Source organism: Dreissena polymorpha, chromosome 10, assembly GCF_020536995.1.
Source record: "Dreissena polymorpha isolate Duluth1 chromosome 10, UMN_Dpol_1.0, whole genome shotgun sequence".
NCBI lineage: Eukaryota > Metazoa > Mollusca > Bivalvia > Myida > Dreissenidae > Dreissena > Dreissena polymorpha.
In genome coordinates, this window is record NC_068364.1 from 88,453,013 (window position 1) to 88,474,386 (window position 21,374).

General features: G+C 34.5%; 1 long non-coding RNA gene across 2 annotated transcripts; it reads right to left on the minus strand.

Annotated features, from left to right (window-relative positions):
* Window positions 1-1,991: 1,991 nt before the first annotated feature.
* LOC127848115 (uncharacterized) lies at window positions 1,992-20,728 on the minus strand. Of its 2 annotated transcripts, none has more exons than XR_008034367.1 (5): window positions 20,589-20,728; window positions 18,053-18,124; window positions 16,163-16,234; window positions 11,921-11,992; window positions 1,992-2,045 (listed from the first exon to the last, which is right to left on the minus strand). It is a non-coding gene; the product is annotated as an uncharacterized LOC127848115 (long non-coding RNA). The 2 variants fall into 2 exon arrangements; XR_008034366.1 differs by having other exon boundaries at window positions 20,593-20,714.
* Window positions 20,729-21,374: the final 646 nt, after the last annotated feature.

The following is a 21,374-nucleotide window of genomic DNA, read 5'->3' on the forward strand; positions in this document are numbered from 1 at the left end:
TTCGTTGGTGTTTCATTATATTTTTCAACCATATATATATATATATATATATATATATATAGATAGATAGATAGATATATATATATATATATATATATATATATATATATATATATATTCACACATATGGCCAGTTACGGGGTCTCTGATTTAGAAATAGGTTATGGGGTTCCCACTTTAAATACATGTATCTCCATACCCTTTTTTATCCGATATAAACACGAATTAAGGTATATAGGGGTACCTACTATTATTATTGTATATAAATACGTCATTTATTTAACGTCTTATACAAGGAAATATATAGCGAACTTATGTGCGAGGTATATACAATTTCAATTTCAGACCTGATTGTGGTTTTCGATTTAAGACCTTATTGTGAGATTTGATTGCATTACCTCCCCTACACCCCCCTCATAGTAATTAAAGGAGCCTAGAATGCGGGGTTGTATATAGACCCCGTTTTTTATATTGACCTCGTAAGTAAAGTCTGAAAACTACCGAGACCGCGTAACTGGCACTATATATTGGTATATATATATATATATATATATATATATATATATATATATATATATATATATATATATATATATATATATATATACATAAAATAATGAAAGAGAGGTTATTTTTCAGGTTGTAGGAAACATCGGTACTACAAACAACCACGTTAATGGTATACTTTGTACAAAATTCGGGTTCCTCAAAGTATACTAGAAATTTAATTTATTATATAACAAGTAATTCTAAACAAGAAATAGTATACATTGACCGTATTATAAGCACAATTTATGTTAATAAATATCACTGCGTTATTGCCTACCTGTATACAGCCTGACTTTTTAGTTTTTTTTTCTTCCCAGGTTTTTGGCTTATTAAACATAATGCATTTTGTAAGAGAAATATACGGTTTTCTATAGAAATATATTCATTCCTTTCCCCCATAGAGTCGCGAAACACGGCGCTGAGTGGAAGTCAATGATTTACTACTTAAATGTAGCGAACAATCTTATTGTGGACGAATGCAGTGCCACTGACTGACATGCATTATTCAGTAAATGCAACCGTATGTTAATTTTATTTGAGAAGAAAGAACCTCAAACAGTGTCTGTTACGCTTTTTTTAAAGGTAAACATTTCAAACTGTTAGGAACACGCGTTTGCACAAATAATAGAGCATATAGTTATTTTTCGATATCTATATAACCAGGGCTTTCACTTACAGCTTTGATAGGTAAGCCAAAATGCTTCTTCACCCATACGCATAACAAGAACAATAAATTAACTAAAATATCGACATTCTCGTGTACATACAATTTATTGCTCTTAAACGGAAAAGAGAACAATTATATACAACTGGTATAATCGAACACTATTAAGCATAGCACATACGCAAACATGTTCATGAAAATTCCGAAATCTAAGTACATTTTGAAATGTCATAAACACCACTTCCACAGCTTAACAATTGAATTGTAAATTATGTTTTTAACCGACATCATCATTATCATCAAAATCATTATCAGGATGATCATCAATTGGTACAAATGGCAGTAGGAATACATGTAGGAATAGATTAAATGCAAATCGTTGGTTCCTCGTGCCCCATGCACCTTTTGTATATAGCAATCTGATTAGATCATGAACGCTTAGCAAATTGGTGTCTAGCATATTCAGTAGGACTGGTCGGTTAGGTCGCATTTGTCGGATACAAAATTGTGCAACGTGTTCTGCGAAATTACTCCGTTGCATTATTATCGTTGGTGGTTGTTCTATATTATTAATTCTCATTAATTTCTTCTCGATAGAATAGAATGATGTCCTTGTTTGAAATACGATAAAACAATGACCAAAAGGACCTTCTATTTCTGTTAATATCCATACGCGGCTAATACGTTCATCTTCTCCAATGACACCTATTAGCCTAGCCAAATGCGGCGCACCTAGACACTCTCTCCTTATCCTTACAGGAAACGCTCTCCAGTGAGGATAATAGTTGTCAAAGATGATATTCCAGAGCCTGTTGTGCCTGTTGTCTAAAGCCTAAAAAGAATGATTTTCAAATTATGTTTACTGCATTGATAAGTGTACTAGTGCGAATTACATGTTCAACTTTAAACATAGGCTCCATTTAATTGACATGGAAATGGAAGAATCGCTCATATGTAATAATTCAATCACATTTATTGCAACACATGTTGTCGTAATAAAGAATAATATGGTGTTTACATATTTTACATAATTCAATGGAGAAAGAGGAGAGGATAATAACTAGATTTAAATGTTCCACTAATTTTGTGGTAAATAATAGGGCCTGTATAATATACAATTGGGTCTGAAAGGCTCAGAGTCGCTCACCTGCGATAAAAAGAAATGTCCTGTTCTTTGCAACCCAATATATCAATGGAATAAATGTTCTAACCAAGTTTCATGAAAAGTGAACAAAAAAAGTCCCCCCTGGCGGCCATGTTTTTCAACAGATCTGAATCATTTCTGAACTCGTCCAAGATATCATTGGGACAAATCTTCTGATAAAATTGCATAAAGATCCGACAATAAATATGGCCTCTACAGTGTTAAAATGGCAAATATTCATGACGCACAACCCTTACCCTAACCCACGCACAACGGAAGACATACAAATGGCAAAAGGTAATCACAAATGTTCACCATGAGCAAAACATATTATGCTCATAAAGATTGTCACCATGTTTGAAGATGATATTATTAAAACTAATTGAGTAAACTAAATCAGGATATTATAACAACATTTTTACTCAGCAAGTGTCATTCAGATTGAACTAAAAATGTTACTAAAAGTATTCACAATGCTTCACTATAAACAACTATCGACATACAAAAAACCACCACCACCCCTGAGAGCCTTGTTTTTAAACAAACATTAACTATTTTCAGACTCACCTTTCAATTATCAATAAATCCGTGTTAAAACACAAATCTGCGATAATCACACATACAAAACTCAGACGTCATCAATAAACTGTGTGCCTCAAAAATTATATCCTCTCTTATCTATGGTGCTTCACATCAAAGAAATAGAAGAACAAGGTATCAAGTATCTGATCTAAATAAAGAACAACAAGGTTCCTTCAGAGATGTGTATTGATTTATGATCAGGCAGCTGATAAGGGTCAGTTGGAGTAATTAAGTGTGCATTCATGATTGGAATTTAAACAATTCAAGCTATAAAACGTTTTTTTCTCCCTTAAGTTATTTTCTGCGAAATAAATACTACTACATTAAACTTGGAAACATGCCCGCTCCCTGGTGGCCATGTTTTTCAACCAACCCAAACCATTTTCAAACTTGTCAAAGATATAATTAGGATGAATCTTCTGACAAAGATTTATGAAGATCGAACGATAAATGTGACCTCTAGAGTGTTTACAAAAGCCATATGTAGCCATATAAGGAATAAATGCCCCGACCTCTGGTGGCCATGTTTTTCAAGCAACCGGAACCATTTTCAAACATGTCCAAGATATTATTGGGACAAATCTTCTGACCAAGTTTCATAATGATCGGACTATAAATGTGGCCTCTAAAGTGTTAACAAGGTTTTACTATAGATATATAAGGAAAAATGCCCCGCCCCCTTAGTGGCCATGTTTTCAACATACCGGAACCATTTTCAAACTAATCCATGATATCACTGGGACAAAACTTCTGATTAAGTTTCATGAAGATCAGACAATAAATGTGGCCTCTAGAGTGTTAACAATATTTACTAATAAAAACAATAAATGGCCATAAAATAAAAAGTTCCCGCTCCTGGTGGCCATGTTTTTTAAGCAACCGGAACCATTTTAAACTGGTCCAAGATATCATTGGGAAAAATCTTCAGACCAAGTTTTATGATGATTGGAAAGTAAATGTTGCCTCTAGAGTGTAGACAAGGTTTGACTATAGCCATATAAAGAAAAACGCCCCGCTCCCTGGCGGCCATGTTTTTCAACCAACTGGCATCATTTTCAAACTCTTCCAAGATATTATTGGGATGAATCTTGTGACCAAGTTTCTTAAAGATTGGACAATAAATATGGCCTCTAGAGTGTTAACAATGTTTTACTTAGCCATAAATAGCCATATACGGATAAATGCACCACACCTTGGCATCCGTGTTTTTCAAGCAAACGTAACCATTTTCGAAATCACCCAATATATCATAAAGACCAATCATCTGAACAAAGTTCATGAAGATTGAACAATAAATATAGGCTCTAGTGTGTTAAAAAGTCATCTATTGACGCCGCTTCCCGGTGGCCAAGGCGAAACAAAAGGCGATCACAAAAGCTCACCATGAGCACATTATGCTCAGGTGAGATAAAAATGCCCTGCCTCCTTGGTGGCCATGTCTTTCATCCAACCGTAATCATTTTCGAACTTGTCCAAGATATTATTGGGAAAAATCTTCTGACCAATGTTCATGATGATCGGAAATTAAACTGTTGCCTCTAATGTGTTAACAAGGTTTTACTAAACCATATAAGGATTAATGCCCCGCCTACTAGCGGATGTATTTTTTTTATTCACTGTCATCATTTTGGTACTCGTCCAAGACATTATTGGGATTATTCTTCGGACCAAGTTTCAAGAAGATCCGACAATAAATGTGGTGTCTAGAGGGTTAACAAGGTTTAACTATAGCCTTATATAGATTTAAGGAAAACATCTCGGCCCATTGGCAGCCATGTTTTTCAAGCAAACGTAACCATTTTCGAAATCATCCAAGATATCATTTAGACCAATATTCTTACCAATTCCATGAAGATTGGACAATAAATGTGGCCTCTACAGTGTTAAAAAGATTTTAGTATATTTATATAAGGAAAATGCCCCGCCCCCTTGGCAGCCATGTTTTTCAACCAACGGGAACCATTTTCAAACTAATCCAAGATATCATTAGAACAAATCTTCTTATCCAGTTTCATTAATAGAGGGAAATAAATGTGGCCTCTAGAGTTTTAACAAGGTTTTTCTTAAAGCAATATATAGCCATATCAGGAAAAAATGCTCCGCCCCACTTGTGGCCATGTTTTAAAAACAACCGGAACCATCTTCGAACCTTTCCAAGAAATCAATGCGACTTATTTTCTGACGAAGTTCCATTATTTTCGGAAAATAAATGTGGCCTCTAAAGTGTTAACAAGGTTTTACTATTGTCATAAAAGGAAAAATGACCCGCTCCCTGGCGACCATATTGTTAAAAAACTGGCATCATTTTCGTACTCTTCCAAGATATAATTGGGTTGAATCTTCTGACCAAGTTTCAAGAAGTTCCGACGATAAATGTGGCCTTAAGAGGGTTAACAAGGTTTTACTATAGTCATACATAGCCATATATGTAAAAATGCCCCGCACCTTGGCAGCCATGTTTTTCAAGCAAACGTTATCATTTTCGAACTCATCCAAGATATCAAATAGACCAATCTTCTGACAAAATTTCATTAAGATTGGACAATTAATGTGGCATCTAGAGTGTTAACAAGGAAAATAGTGACGCCGCACAACGGACGACGGAAAACGGCGATCACAAAAGCTCACCATGAGCACATTGTGCTCAGGTGAGCTAATAAAAATAAATCAACATTGAACCGACACATTGCCTTAAATACACTTAATGTATAGACTACAAACGTTACTATATGACAGGATGCGCGGGCTGCATCTAAGAATACTCAGTTTCGCATTGTTCTTCAATGTTATAAAACTAAGTATGTCCCTAAAATTGGTATTAAGATAAACAAAGCATATGTGTCAAGCTCATGTCAATTGGCGAGATATACTTATCACTGCAGTTATGCTCTTCTGTTGTTGTTTTATTTCTTGTATTGCTTTGTAAGTAGATATGTAGATAGTACTAGATTTAAACAAGAGCATCGCCTAGCGGGTGCAGACCGCTAATCTACTTTTCTTTTTCAAGGTGAAGGGACCTATCTCAGTACTTCAATCAAAAAATTGGGAGGGTGATGGAGAGGTGTTTGGTCATTTATTACATTATCTTTCAAAATAAGAAAAACATTGAAAACAGTAGTTTTTTTTTTTTTTGGGGGGGGGGGGCGATTTTTGGGTGGGATTAATGGACGGTCTTTCAAAAATAAAATAATATAAATAAATATTTGTGTTGGTTTACCCATTTTTCAAAAAACAAATAGGGGCGGGGTTGGGGGTTGAGAGGGGGTATAGTGTGAGGGTGTAGTCATTTATAAGATGATCTTTCGAAAATAAGAAAAATTGGAAAAAAACATTTTTTTTGAGGGGGGAGAGGTATTCTGGGGTGGGGCTTGGGGGATCATTTTGGTGGAGTCTATTGTGGTTTGTCAGGTAAGTGTTAAGTTATGGCAATTTTAGCAATACTTAATAATACTTTAGAAGTAAAGAGGATCTAAACACAAAATTTAACTAAATATTTAAAGTTACTAAGTAAAAAAAGAGTTATGCAACTTGTCCTGTACAGTCCCCTTATAATAGTTAGTTTCGAAGTCTGAAAGCAAAAGCTATGATACTTTAGGAGTAAAATCGACCAATACACAAACCTTTACTAATTTTTCTAAGAATAAAGGGTTCAAAATTCTGTTAAAATTGTTATTATTATTATTATTATTAATTATTAATTATTGATTTATAATAATAATAATTCTGTTCAAATGCCAGTCAGAGTAACATAACTTTGCCTGCAAAGTCCCCTTATGATAGTTAGTAAGAGTTGCAAGTATAAAAGCAATAGCTTTGATACTTTAGGAATGAAGTGGACCTAAACACAAAATTTCACCAAATTTTTATTTTTTTAAGTATAAAAAGAGCACACAATTCTGTCAAAATGCCAGCAAAAGTTATCAAATTTTGCCTGCCCAGTCCCTTTTTGATAGTAAGTAAGTGTATAGAGTTTGAATGCAATAGCTTTGATACTTTATGAAAAAAAATGTATCAAAACACAAAAATTAACTGAACACCTACGCCGACGCCGACGCACAGGTGATAACAAGAGCTATTTTTTTTCAAAAAATAGATGAGCTAATAAAATAATTATGAAACACTTGAGCTCTGGAAAATAAGGCGAAAGGCATGTGCGTAAATTGGTTTCCCAAATGAGCATGTGCAGTCCGCACAATCTGATCAGGGATGACACTTTCCGCCTAAACTGGATTTTTGCTCAGAGGAGACTCTTTTCAAACAATACAAATAAAAGCCGAAAGTGTTGTCCTTGATTTGCCGGTATGGACTGCATATGCTTATTTAGGACAAAACTTTTACAGAGACAAGCTCATTTATATTGTTTTTTAGACAATGTTATAAACATCTATCATCAGCAATATTTATTTAAATTTCTTAGAAGCTAATAAGATGTTAAGAATTGATTAAAGGCCAACACATTAGGACCTTATATACAAGTTAAACATATAAACAATATTTTTAGAAGCATCTCAAGTCCACGGCATGTTAGACATATGCAAAATTACACGATGCCAAAAAACCTCACCAGTCTTTTTTAAACATCTTTACATTTTATTTTTTTACTGATAAAGTAGTTATTAACCGTAACAACAGTTATTTCCCCTAGAGGCAAGAGTTGAACAAAAGTTCAAGAACCGAACACAGAGCCAAACAGGCCATGGGCATGTAATTTCACAGAAAATCAGCATAAAGAAGGAAGTAACACCATTGACTCAACGTGTAACCCACCTGTCTTCCGAAAAGCTGTGGAATAACCCAAGAAAACCATGTCGCTATGCTGCCCTGTGAAACAAACATAGCAAACCTTGTTAGTGTTACTTCCCTTAGAAATATTTAGTTACACATGACTTACCTCCCTTAAAAATATATATAGTTATACCAGAATACATCTAAATGATGATTAGCTTTGGGATTTATGAACATGCCTCCCTTCAAAAAATAATATTGACAGAAAACACTGTTCACAGTTCACTTAAAACAATATACATCAAACAATTAAGTTCTTGCTTTTAGAATATCTTAACACAATGTATATCAACTCTCATCAAAAAATCATTTTTTTCCTAAGGATTAATGAACACATCTATAAAGGTCTTGCATATGTAAGAAAAGAATTGCATAGAGGTTGGTATTACAACGGAGGATATCCCATGAAACAACAGTCATTGTTTTAGTTTTATCTACGTGTTTGTTCAAATTTGGGACAGGTATTAAAGTGTTGGGAAAAGTGTTATATACTAATGGGAACAAGAGTACCGCCTAGCGAGTGCAGACCGCACATCTATTTTTCTTTTTAAAGGTGATGGGACCTATCTCAATACTTCAATCAAAAAGGGGGAGGGGTGGGGTGGAGAGGGGTGTATAGTGTAGGGGTGTGGTCATTTATTGCATTATCATTATCAAAATTTAATACTTTGACATTCAGAGTCAAGGTCATTCAAAGGTCAAGGTCAAATTCAACTTGCCAGGTACAGTATCCTCATAATAGTAAGACAGTATTTGAAGTTTGAAAGCAGTAGCCTGGATACTTTAGAAGTAAAGTGGATCTAAACAGTATAAAAAGGGCGCATAATTCCGTAAAAATGCCAGCCAGAGTTATGTTATCTTGCCTGCCCAGTCCCCTCATGATAGTATGTAAGTGTAGCAAATTTAAATGCAACAGCTTTGATACTTTATGAGCAAAATGGACCTAAACACAAAACTTACCCGAATTTAATTTTTTTAACCAACTGTCATCATTTTGGTACTCGTCCAAGATATTATTGGGATTATTCTTCGGACAAAGTATCAAGATGATCCGACAATAAATGTAGTGTCTAGATAGTTAAAAAGGTTTTACTATAGCCATATATAGCCATATTAGGAAAACATCCCGGCCCCTTGGCAGCCATGTTTTCCAAGCAAACGTAACCATTTTCAAAAACATCCAAGATATCATTAAGACCAATCTTCTTACCAAATTTCATGAAGATTGGACAATAAATGTGGCCTTTACAGTGTTAACAAGATTTTAGTATATCTATATAAGGAAAAATGCCCCGCCCTATTGGCGGCCATATTTTTCAACCAACGGGAACAATTTTCAAACTAATCCAGATATCATTGAGACAAATCTTCTTACCAAGTTTCATGAAAATCGGGCTATAAATGTGACCTCTAGAGTGTTAACAAGGTTTTTCTTAAAGCAATATATAGCCATATCAGGAAAATTGCTCCGTCCCACTTGTGGCCATGTTTTAAAAACAACCGGAACCATTTTCGAACCTTTCCAAGTAATCAATGGGACTTATTTTCTGACCAAGTTCCATTATGATCGAAAAATAAATGTGGCCTCTAAAGTGTTAACAAGGTTTTACTATTGTCATATTAGGAAAAATGCCCCGCCCCCTGGCGACCATATTGTTCAACAAACTGGCATCATTTTCGTACTCTTCCAAGATATAATTGGAATAAATCTTCTGACCAAGTTTCAAGAAGATCCGACGATAAATGTGGCCTTAGGAGGGTTAACTTGGTTTTACTATAGTCATATATAGCCATATAAGTAAAAATGCCCCGCACCTTGGCAACCATGTTTGTCAAGCAAACGTAATCATTTTCGAACTCATCCAAGATATCAAATAGACCAATCTTCTGACAAAATTTCATTAAGATTGGAAAATGTGGCATCTAGAGTGTTAACAAGGCAAATAGTGACGCCGCACAACGGACGACGGAAAAAAAGGCGATCACAAAAGCTCACCATGAGCACATTGTGCTCAGGTGAGCTAAGAAAAATAAATCAACATTGAACCGCCACATTGCCTTAAATACACTTAATGTATAGACTACAAACGTTACTATATGACAGGATGCGCGGGCTGCATCTAAGAATATTCAGTTTCGCATTGTTCTTCAATGTTATAAAACTAAGTATGTCCCTAAAATTGGTATTTAAATAAACATTGCATATGTGTCACGCTCGTGTCAATTGGCGAGATATACTTATCACTGCAGTTATGCTCTTTTGTTGTTGTTTTATTTCTTGTATTGCTTTGTAAATAGATATGTAGATAGTACTAGATTTAAACAAGAGCATCGCCTAGCGGGTACCGACCGCTAATCTATTTTTCTTTTTAAAGATGAAGGGACCTATCTCAGTACTCTAATCAAAAAGGAGGAAGGGCGATGGAGAGGAGTTTGGTCATTTATTACATAATCTTTCGAAAATAAGAAAAAAAATGAAAACAGTTTTTGTTTGGGGGGGGGGGGGAGCGATTCTTGGGTGGGATTAATGGACGGTCTTTCAAAAATAAAATAATATAAATAAATATTTGTGTTCGTTTAACCATGTTTCAAAAAAAAATTGGGGGGGGAGGCGGGGTTGGGGGGGTTGAGAGGGGGTATAGTGTTAGGGTGTGGTCATTTATTAGATGATCTTTCAAAAATAAGAAAAAATGGAAAAAACGTATTTATTATTTTTTTTTGGGGGGGGGCGGATTCTAGGGTGAGGCGTGGAGGATCATTTTGGTGGAGTCTATTGTGGTATGTCAGGTAAGTGTTGATTTGTCAAAGTATGAATACAATCTGATCATAAATAAAGAAGTTATGGCAATTTTAGCAATACTTAATAATACTTTAGAAGTAAAGAGGATCTAAACACAAAATTTAACTAAATATTTAAAGTTACTAAGTAAAAAAAGAGTTATGCAACTTGTCCTGTACAGTCCCCTTATAATAGTTGGTTTCGAAGTCTGAAAGCAAAAGCTATGATACTTTAGGAGTAAAATCGACCAATACACAAACCTTTACTAATTTTTCAATTTTCTAAGAATAAAGAGACCACAATTCTGTTAAAATTGTTATTATTATTATTATTATTAATTATTAATTATTGATTTATAATAATAATAATTCTGTTCAAATGCCAGTCAGAGTAACATAACTTTGCCTGCAAAGTCCCCTTATGATAGTTAGTAACAGTTGCAAGTATAAAAGCAATAGCTTTGATACTTTAGGAATGAAGTGGACCTAAACACAAAATTTTAACAAATTTTCAATTTTTTAAGTATAAAAAGAGCACATAATTCTGTCAAAATGCCAGCAAAAGAGATCAAATTTTGCCTGCCCAGTCCCTTCATGATAGTAAGTAAGTGTATAGAGTTTGAATGCAATAGCTTTGATACTTTATGAACAAAGTGTATCAAAACACAAAAATTAACTGAACACCGACGCCGACGCCGACGCACAGGTGATAACAAGAGCTATTTTTTTTCTCAAAAAAATAGATGAGCTAATAAAATAATTATGAAACACTTGAGCTCTGGAAATAAGGCGAAAGGCATGTGCGTAAATTGGTTTCCCAAAAATGCATGTGCAGTCCGCACAATCTGATCAGGGATGACACTTTCCGCCTTAACTGGATTTTGCTCAGAGGAGACTCCCTTCAAGCAATACCAATAAAAGCCGAAAGTGTTGTCCTTGATTTGCCGGTATGGACTGCATATGCTTATTTGGGACAATTTTTTTTACAGAGACTAGCTCATTTATATTGTTTTTTAGACAATGTTATAAACATCTATCATCAGCAATATTTATTTAAATTTCTTAGAAGCTAATAAGATGTTAAGAATTGATTAAAGGCCAACACATAAGGACCTTATATACAAGTTAAGCATAAAAACAATATTTTTAGAAGCATCTCAAGTCCACGGCATGTTAGACATATGCAAAATTACAAGATGCAAAAAAACCTCACCAGTCTTTTTTTTTAAACATCTTTACATTTTATTTTTTACTGATAAAGTAGTTATTAACCGTGCCAACAGTTTTTTCTCCTAGAGGCAAGAGTTGAACAAAAGTTCAAGAACCGAACACAGAGCCATACAGGTCATGGGCATGTAATTTCACAGAAAATCAGCATAAAGAAGGAAGTCACACCATTGACTCTACGTGTAACCCACCTGTCTTCTGCGAAGCTGTGTGCCATGAATACGCCCAGAAAACCATGTCGCTATGAAACTGACTATGCTGCCCTGTGAAACAAACATAGCAAACCTTGTTAGTGTTACTAACCTTAGAAATATTTAGTTACACATGACTTACCTCCCTAAAAAATATATATAGTTATACCAGAATACATCTAAATGATGATTAGCTTTTGGATTTATGAACATGCCTCCCTTTCAAAAAATAATATTGACATAAAACACTGTTCACAGTTCACTTAAAGCAATATACATCAAACAATTAAGTTCTTGCTTTTAGAATATCTTAACACAATGTATATCAACTCTCATCAAAAAATCATTTTTTTCCTAAGGATTAATGAACACATCTATAAAGGTCTGGCATATGTAAGAAAAGGATTGCATAGAGGTTGGTATTAAAACGGGGGATATCCCATGAAACAACAGTCATTATTTTAGTTTTATATACGTGTTTGTTCAAATTTGGGACAGGTATTAAAGTGTTGGGAAAAGTGTTATATACCAATGGGAACAAGAGTACCACCTAGCGAGTGCAGACCGCACATCTATTTTTCTTTTTAAAGGTGATGGGACCTATCTCAATACTTTAATCAAAAAGGGGGAGGGGTGGGGTGGAGAGGGGTGTAATGTGTAGGGGTGTGGTCATTTATTGCATTATCATTATCAAAATTTAATACTTTGACATTGAGAGTCAAGGTCATTCAAAGGTCAAGGTCAAATTCAACTTGCCAGGTACAGTATCCTCATAATAGTAAGAAGTATTTGAAGTTTGAAAGCAGTAGCCTTGATACTTTAGAAGTAAAGTGGATCTAAACAGTATAAAAAGGGCGCATAATTCCGTAAAAATGCCAGCCAGAGTTATGTTATCTTGCCTGCCCAGTCCCCTTATGATAGTAAGTAAGTGTAGCAAATTTAAATGCAACAGCTTTGATACTTTATGAGAAAAATGGACCTAAACACAAAACTTGCCCGAATTTAATTTTTTCAACCAACTGTCATCATTTTGGTACTCGTCCAAGATATTATTGGGATTATTCTTCGGACAAAGTATCAAGATGATCCGACAATAAATGTAGTGTCTAGATAGTTAACAAGGTTTTACTATAGCCATATATAGCCATATTAGGAAAACATCCCGGCCCTTTGGCAGCCATATTTTCCAAGCAAACGTAACCATTTTCGAAAACATCCAAGATATCATTAAGACCAATCTTCTTACCAAATTTCATGAAGATTGGACAATAAATGTGGCCTTTACAGTGTTAACAAGATTTTAGTATATCTATATAAGGAAAAATGCCCCGCCCCATTGGCGGCCATATTTTTCAACCAACGGGAACCATTTTCAAACTAATCCAGATATCATTGAGACAAATCTTCTTACCAAGTTTCATGAAGATCGGGCTATAAATGTGACCTCTAGAGTGTTAACAAGGTTTTTCTTAAAGCAATATATACCCATATCAGGAAAATTGCTCCGTCCCACTTGTGGCCATGTTTTAAAAACAACCAGAACCATTTTCGAACCTTTCCAAGTAATCAATGGGACTTATTTTCTGACCAAGTTCCATTATGATCGAAAAATAAATGTGGCCTCTAAAGTGTTAACAAGGTTTTACTATTGTCATATTAGGAAAAATGCCCCGCCCCCTGGCGACCATATTGTTCAACAAACTGGCATCATTTTCGTACTCTTCCAAGATATAATTGGGATGAATCTTCTGACCAAGTTTCAAGAAGATCCGACGATAAATGTGGCCTTAGGAGGGTTAACTTGGTTTTACTATAGTCATATATAGCCATATAAGTAAAAATGCCCCGCACCTTGGCAACCATGTTTGTCAAGCAAACGTAATCATTTTCGAACTCATCCAAGATATCAAATAGACCAATCTTCTGACAAAATTTCATTAAGATTGGAAAATGTGGCATCTAGAGTGTTAACAAGGCAAATAGTGACGCCGCACAACGGACGACGAAAAAAAAGGCGATTACAAAAGCTCACCATGAGCACATTGTGCTCAGGTGAGCTAAGAAAAATAAATTAACATTGAACCGCCACATTGCCTTAAATGCACTTAATGTATAGACTACAAACGTTACTATATGACAGGATGCGCGGGCTGCATCTAAGAATATTCAGTTTCGCATTGTTCTTCAATGTTATAAAACTAAGTATGTCCCTAAAATTGGTATTTAAATAAACATTGCATATGTGTCACGCTCGTGTCAATTGGCGAGATATACTTATCACTGCAGTTATGCTCTTTTGTTGTTGTTTTATTTCTTGTATTGCTTTGTAAATAGATATGTAGATAGTACTAGATTTAAACAAGAGCATCGCCTAGCGGGTACCGACCGCTAATCTATTTTTCTTTTTAAAGATGAAGGGACCTATCTCAGTACTTCAATCAAAAAGGAGGAAGGGCGATGGAAAGGAGTTTGGTCATTTATTACATAATCTTTCGAAAATAAGAAAAAAAAATGAAAACAGTTTTTTTTTGGGGGGGGAGCGATTCTTGGGTGGGATTAATGGACGGTCTTTCAAAAATAAAATAATATAAATAAATATTTGTGTTCGTTTAACCATGTTTCAAAAAAAAATTGGGGGGGGGGCGGGGTTGGGGGGTTGAGAGGGGGTATAGTGTTAGGGTGTGGTCATTTATTAGATGATCTTTCAAAAATAAGAAAAAATGGAAACAAACGTATTTATTATTAATTTTTTTTTTTGGGGGGGGGGGGGGGACGGATTCTGGGGTGGGGCGTGGAGGATCATTTTTGTGGAGTCTATTGTGGTATGTCAGGTAAGTGTTGATTTGTCAAAGTATGACTACAATCTGATCATACATAAAGAAGTTATGGCAATTTTAGCAATACTTAATAATACTTTAGAAGTAAAGAGGATCTAAACACAAAATTTAACTAAATATTTAAAGTTACTAAGTAAAAAAAGAGTTATGCAACTTGTCCTGTACAGTCCCCTTATAATAGTTAGTTTCGAAGTCTGAAAGCAAAAGCTATGATACTTTAGGAGTAAAATCGACCAATACACAAACCTTTACTAATTTTTCAATTTTCTAAGAATAAAGAGACCATAATTCTGTTAAAATTGTTATTATTATTATTATTATTAATTATTAATTATTGATTTATAATAATAATAATTCTGTTCAAATGCCAGTCAGAGTAACATAACTTTGCCTGCAAAGTCCCCTTATGATAGTTAGTAAGAGTTGCAAGTATAAAAGCAATAGCTTTGATACTTTAGGAATGAAGTGGACCTAAACACAAAATTTAAACAAATTTTCAATTTTTTAAGTATAAAAAGAGCACATTATTCTGTCAAAATGCCAGCAAAAGAGATCAAATTTTGCCTGCCCAGTCCCTTCATGATAGGAAGTAAGTGTATAGAGTTTGAATGCAATAGCTTTGATACTTTATGAACAAAGTGTATCAAAACACAAAAATTAACTGAACACCGACGCCGACGCCGACGCACAGGTGATAACAACAGCTATTTTTTTTTCTCAAAAAATAGATGAGCTAATAAAATAATTATGAAACACTTGAGCTCTGGAAATAAGGCGAAAGGCATGTGCGTAAATTGGTTTCCCAAAAAAGCATGTGCAGTCCGCACAATCTGATCAGGGATGACACTTTCCGCCTTAACTGGATTTTGCTCAGAGGAGACTCCCTTCAAGCAATACCAATAAAAGCCGAAAGTGTTGTCCTTGATTTGCCGGTATGGACTGCATATGCTTATTTGGGACAATTTTTTTTTACAGAGACTAGCTCATTTATATTGTTTTTTAGACAATGTTATAAACATCTATCATCAGCAATATTTATTTAAATTTCTTAGAAGCTAATAAGATGTTAAGAATTGATTAAAGGCCAACACATAAGGACCTTATATACAAGTTAAGCATAAAAACAATATTTTTAGAAGCATCTCAAGTCCACGGCATGTTAGACATAAACAAAATTACAAGATGCCAAAAAACCTCACCAGTCTTTTTTTTTAAACATCTTTACATTTTAGTTTTTTACTGATAAAGTAGTTATTAACAGTGCCAACAGTTTTTTCCTCTAGAGACAAGAGTTGAACAAAAGTTCAAGAACCGAACACAGAGCCATACAGGCTATGGGCATGTAATTTCACAGAAAATCAGCATAAAGAAGGAAGTCATACCATTGACTCTACGTGTAACCCACCTGTCTTCTGCGAAGCTGTGGGCCATGAATACGCCCAGAAAACCATGTCGCTATGAAACTGACTATGCTGCCCTGTGAAACAAACATAGCAAACCTTGTTAGTGTTACTAACCTTAGAAATATTTAGTTACACATGACTTACCTCCCTAAAAAATATATATAGTTATACCAGAATACATCTTAATGATGATAAGCTTTTGGATTTATGAACATGCCTCCCTTTCAAAAAATAATATTGACATAAAACACTGTTCACAGTTCACTTAAAGCAATATACATCAGGCAATTAAGTTCTTGCTTTTAGAATATCTTAACACAATGTATATAAACTCTCATCCAAAACTCAATTTCTTCCTAAGGATTAATGAAAAAACCTATGGTCTGGCATATGTAGGAAAAGATTTGCGTAGAGGTTGGTATTTACACGAAGGATATCTCATGAAACAACAGTCAGTCCGTTTAGTTTTAAATACGTGTTTGTTCAAATTTGGGGCTGGCATTCAAGTGTTGGAAAAAGTGTTGTATACTAATGGGAGAAAGAGAACCGCCTAGCGAGTGCAGACCGCCCATCTATTTTTTTTTAGATGTTGGGACCAATCTCAATACTTCAATCAAAAAGGGGGAGGGCTGGGGGCGGAGATGGGTGTATAGTGTATGGGGTGTGGTCATTTATTACATTATCTTTCAGTTTCCAAAAAAACATTCGGGGGTCGGGGAGGGGTGAGAGGGGGGTTTAGTGTGGGGTGTGGTCATTTATTAGATGATCTTAAAAAAGAACAAAATGGAAAAACATGTGTGGGGAGTTCTGGGATAGGGCGTGGCGGATGGTTTGGGTGGAGTCTATTGTGGTATGTCAGGTAATTGGTTTTTTTTTCAAAGTATGAATTAAATCTGATCATACATAAAGAAGTTATGGCAATTTTAGCAAAATTTAATACTTTGATATTGAGAGTCAAGGTCATTCAAAGTTCAATGTCAAATTCAACTTTCAAGGTACAGTTCCCTCATAATAGTAAGAAAGTATTGATTCCATGAAAATGCCAGCCAGAGTTATGTACATTTGCCTGCCTAGTCCCCTAATGATAGTATGTAAGTGTAGCAAGTTTGAATGCAACAGCATTGAAACTTTAGAAAAATGGACCTAAACACAAAACTTACCAACATTTTCAATTTTCTAAGTATAAAAGGGGCCATATTTCTGTGAAAATGCCAGTCAAAGTTACATTACTTTGCCTGCACAGTCCCCTAATGATAGTAAGTAAGTGTTGCAAGTATGAAAGCAATATCTTTGATACTAAAGGAATAAAGTGGACCTAAACACAAACCGTAACACAAGTTTCAATTTTCTAAGTATAAAAGGGGCCATAATTCTGTCGAAATGCCAGTCAGAGTTACATAAATTTGCCTGTTCAGTCGCCTAATGATAGTTAGTAAGTGTTGCAAATATGAAAGCAATAGCTTTGATACTTTAGGAATAAAATGGACCTTAACACAAAACTTACCAAAATATTTAATTTTCTAATAATAAAAAGGGTCCTGCCCAGGCCCCTCATGATAGTAAGTAAGTGTGACAAGTTTGAATGCAATAGCTTTGATACTTTATGAGAAAAGTGGACCTTAACACAAAACTTAACCTAAACACAAAACTTAACCTGACTCCGACACTGAAGCTCAGGTGATGACAATAGCTCATAATTGTTTAAAACAATAGATGAGCTAATAAAAACGTCTCGATTGGCATATTATATATGCAGATTTGTTCTCAAAAATAACAAAGTAGGTTTGCAAGTTTATAAACATGAGAGAATGACCCTTAAAACCTTGGAGTCGTTTGCTACAAAATAATAAATACTGATTATGTTTGTCTTTGAATTTGGTGCTATGTGTTACCATTCCAAAGTACGTCGTTCACGTAAACTGCGAATAACTGTCCACTGGTTCTACGGTTATACTAAAAGAGATCTGAAATAAAAGCATAACCAGCGTCTTCATTATTACACAATAACAAGAGAGTCATGATGGCTTTTGGTTGATAAACCCAGATAAACAATAACTTGTAATTTCGTTAGACATCCGAATGTGACCTACTAAAGAGGACATTAGTGCGAACAAAATGCAGACAAGGAAGACAATTAGACGGAATAACTCCTTCGAAGTCGTATAAAGTATGTTTTTGAATAAATTGTTTTATTTGTATTCAGCCACGTTCTGCCTCTACTTTCTGATGGCGGTGTTTAGAATGGCCCTCGCCCTTCCTTTCGTCCTTCTGATAATTGTGTCGCGCGTAACTATATTGCGGCCCAATATTAAAAAGCGTGTGGTCTTGCGCACCTCAATATTATGCTTGGTGTTTTGAAATCAACGGAGTTATGGCCATTTCAGTTACATTTGTTTTATATGTGCCGCATGAGACTGATAACGTTTGGTGATCAAAGGATGACATATTAACCAGCATGCAAACTTAAACATCTGTATAGTTTGGTTCCTATTTTATTCCGATTTGTTCGCGCGTTACCCTTAGCATATTGCTGGTGGCTGGAAGACACCTTGCAAACATGCTATCCAGCAAGTCAGATAGGGCAGCTAAATATTTACTTTAAAATTTTGGGCGAAATAGTTGTTTTAAGTCAAACAAGATGTGTTTGTTAAACACTATGTCCCCCCATGTATTTGAACTTTGACCTTGAAGGATGACCTTGAAATTTCACCACTCAAAATGTGAAGCGCTATGAGATAAACATTCATGCCAAATATAAAGTTGCTATCTTTAATATTGCAAACGCTTTGGCAAATGTTAATGTTGAAAGAACCAACAAACCATCAAACCAACAAACCAACCAACAAACCAACAGACAGGGCAAAAACAATATGTCCCCCAGTATATACCAGGGGACATAAAAATGGGTATTGGAGTGGAATTTGATGGAAAATGTATGTGCATAAGATAGTTTTGACCGCAGACTATTGACTGAATTAATCAAATACATGTATAACATGTTAATTTCTATAATCGCTAGCGCATAGTTTATGTCAAATTATTAAACATAATGGTGTGATTATTCTAGCAATTATTGTCAAAAACAACAACGGTCTTAGATCTCAAAAGGACGGTAGTTATGGTAATAATAAATTTTGTGTTCACCAGCATATTCATTTTTCAACTTGTATTTATTAACGTTTTCAAACCATGCTCTCACATTAATTGTGTGTGGAAATCAAGTATTTTGCATACTATTGTGTAGAAATATCGTTTCTTTAGAAAAGAAGCACTCACTTATAGTAACATTCTGTAGATTCATCATTGGGGCTGTCCAAAACACAATTTTAAAGCGGGTATAAACGATTTTTATATGTGCTGAATTGTAAAATATTAATACAAATATGTTATAATAACACACAATATGCAAGAAAAATGATACATATAAGACGAATTTCATAAAATACAGCAAATACAAATTAGCGCCCCGAGCCGATTGTGAAGAAGATAATTCGTAATTATTTTCCTACAATAACCGATGCATTCGTCTTTTTAGTAAGTGTTCGTGTGTCGTATGAATCGATATCGCTGCAGGAATTTCAAATGAACCGTTAAACTAAATTTAGATTCACATCGTACATGCATGATATACATGCTGGCGAATTCGGCTGTACAGCCTTTTTCGATTTCAGAATTAAATATCTGGCTTATTTAGCATTTTTCGACACATGTTCTTCTTAACTTTTATTTTAGTTTATATTGAAATATATGTATAATAAGTTTTTTACACATTTTATATTAATTAATAAATATTTGACAAGATCGTATATACCCGCTTTAAGCCTTTTGCATTAGTTAATTTTAAATTTGCATGCGTCATTGTACTCCAAAATACTCACATTTGTTTCAATAAAAACACAATCACGAAACAGAGGAATACATAGCAATAATATTTTTTAATGCATACATGTTATATGTGGTTTACCAGTAAGACGAATTACTCAGACACATAACTAAAACTGTTGGAGTGCTTTCTTTCGATTGGCATGTGTTTAAGTACGAAAATGAATTGTGCAAGTAATGAAACAATCTCTCATTACGCTTAGTATGAAAACAATATAAAATGCCTAATATTTACTTATGAATATCATATTATGCAGTAGCCTATATTAAACCTATATTAAGACTGTTTTTTAAGCATTGCCAAGTGAACGTATCTGTATTCATAACAACCCGTGTAAATTCATTCTTAATATATTATATAAAGTGTATACACAAATAACGCCAATGCGTAATATGTTTAAATAAAGCACATACTACTACTCATTCAAGGTTAGTACACATTTGCTAACTTTCTACAGTAAATGTGTCATTATATGCATTTCAAACTTACTCAAGTTTATAACATTTAAAAAGTAAATTACCTAAGTTATTATCAAAACACCTTACCTACGAAACATCCGTTTAACAGACTGCACAAAAGTGATTACATTTATTCAATGAAACTTGTTTTATCTATTAAATCATGACTCAAATGCACATGGTATCCGGCCTGGCAGACTGCTTGTTTGTAATACTTTAAAGGGCAGTGAAGTACAAAGACTAATTTGTGCAGACGATGTTCGTGCATGAGTCAGAGTTTGGTTAACAGCTGTCATCAATTGACGAGATGCTGATAAACATATGGTAGGATATCCGCTGAGAAGTAGTGTTATAAATGGATATTTATGTTAGTTTGCAAATTTGTCAATACACCGTCTTAAATCTATTGCTCAAAATAATGTACATGCTATTTCGAATTCATCTCTGAGAGAACAGAGGCAATTCGAACGGCTCAAGTTGTTTCCCTTTATAAACTAGCTACATGCTCAAGCTACATTTAACATTTTGATTCTAATTACTATCAAGTTATAGAAATCACCCACCATCTTGAGCCTGAATTATTTCATGCGCTCAAGTGATAAGACGAAGGCATGCTATTTAGCTTAGTATTGAAATAAAACAGGATTATGGTCACAAGTTTCCCGGAAATTGCGTATATCTTACGGAAACAAAATTTATTTAGTGACAAATGACGATAATAACAATCAAGTAACGTTTACAGTACGCCCCTTTTAAAAAATACATATAAGATGGATTTTTATTGGCAGTTGTGGCAATCAGTATTTTATTTCTTAAGTTCGTAAATCCAGACAGTTTGATCTTATGCTAAAAAATCGAATATTCGAATATATT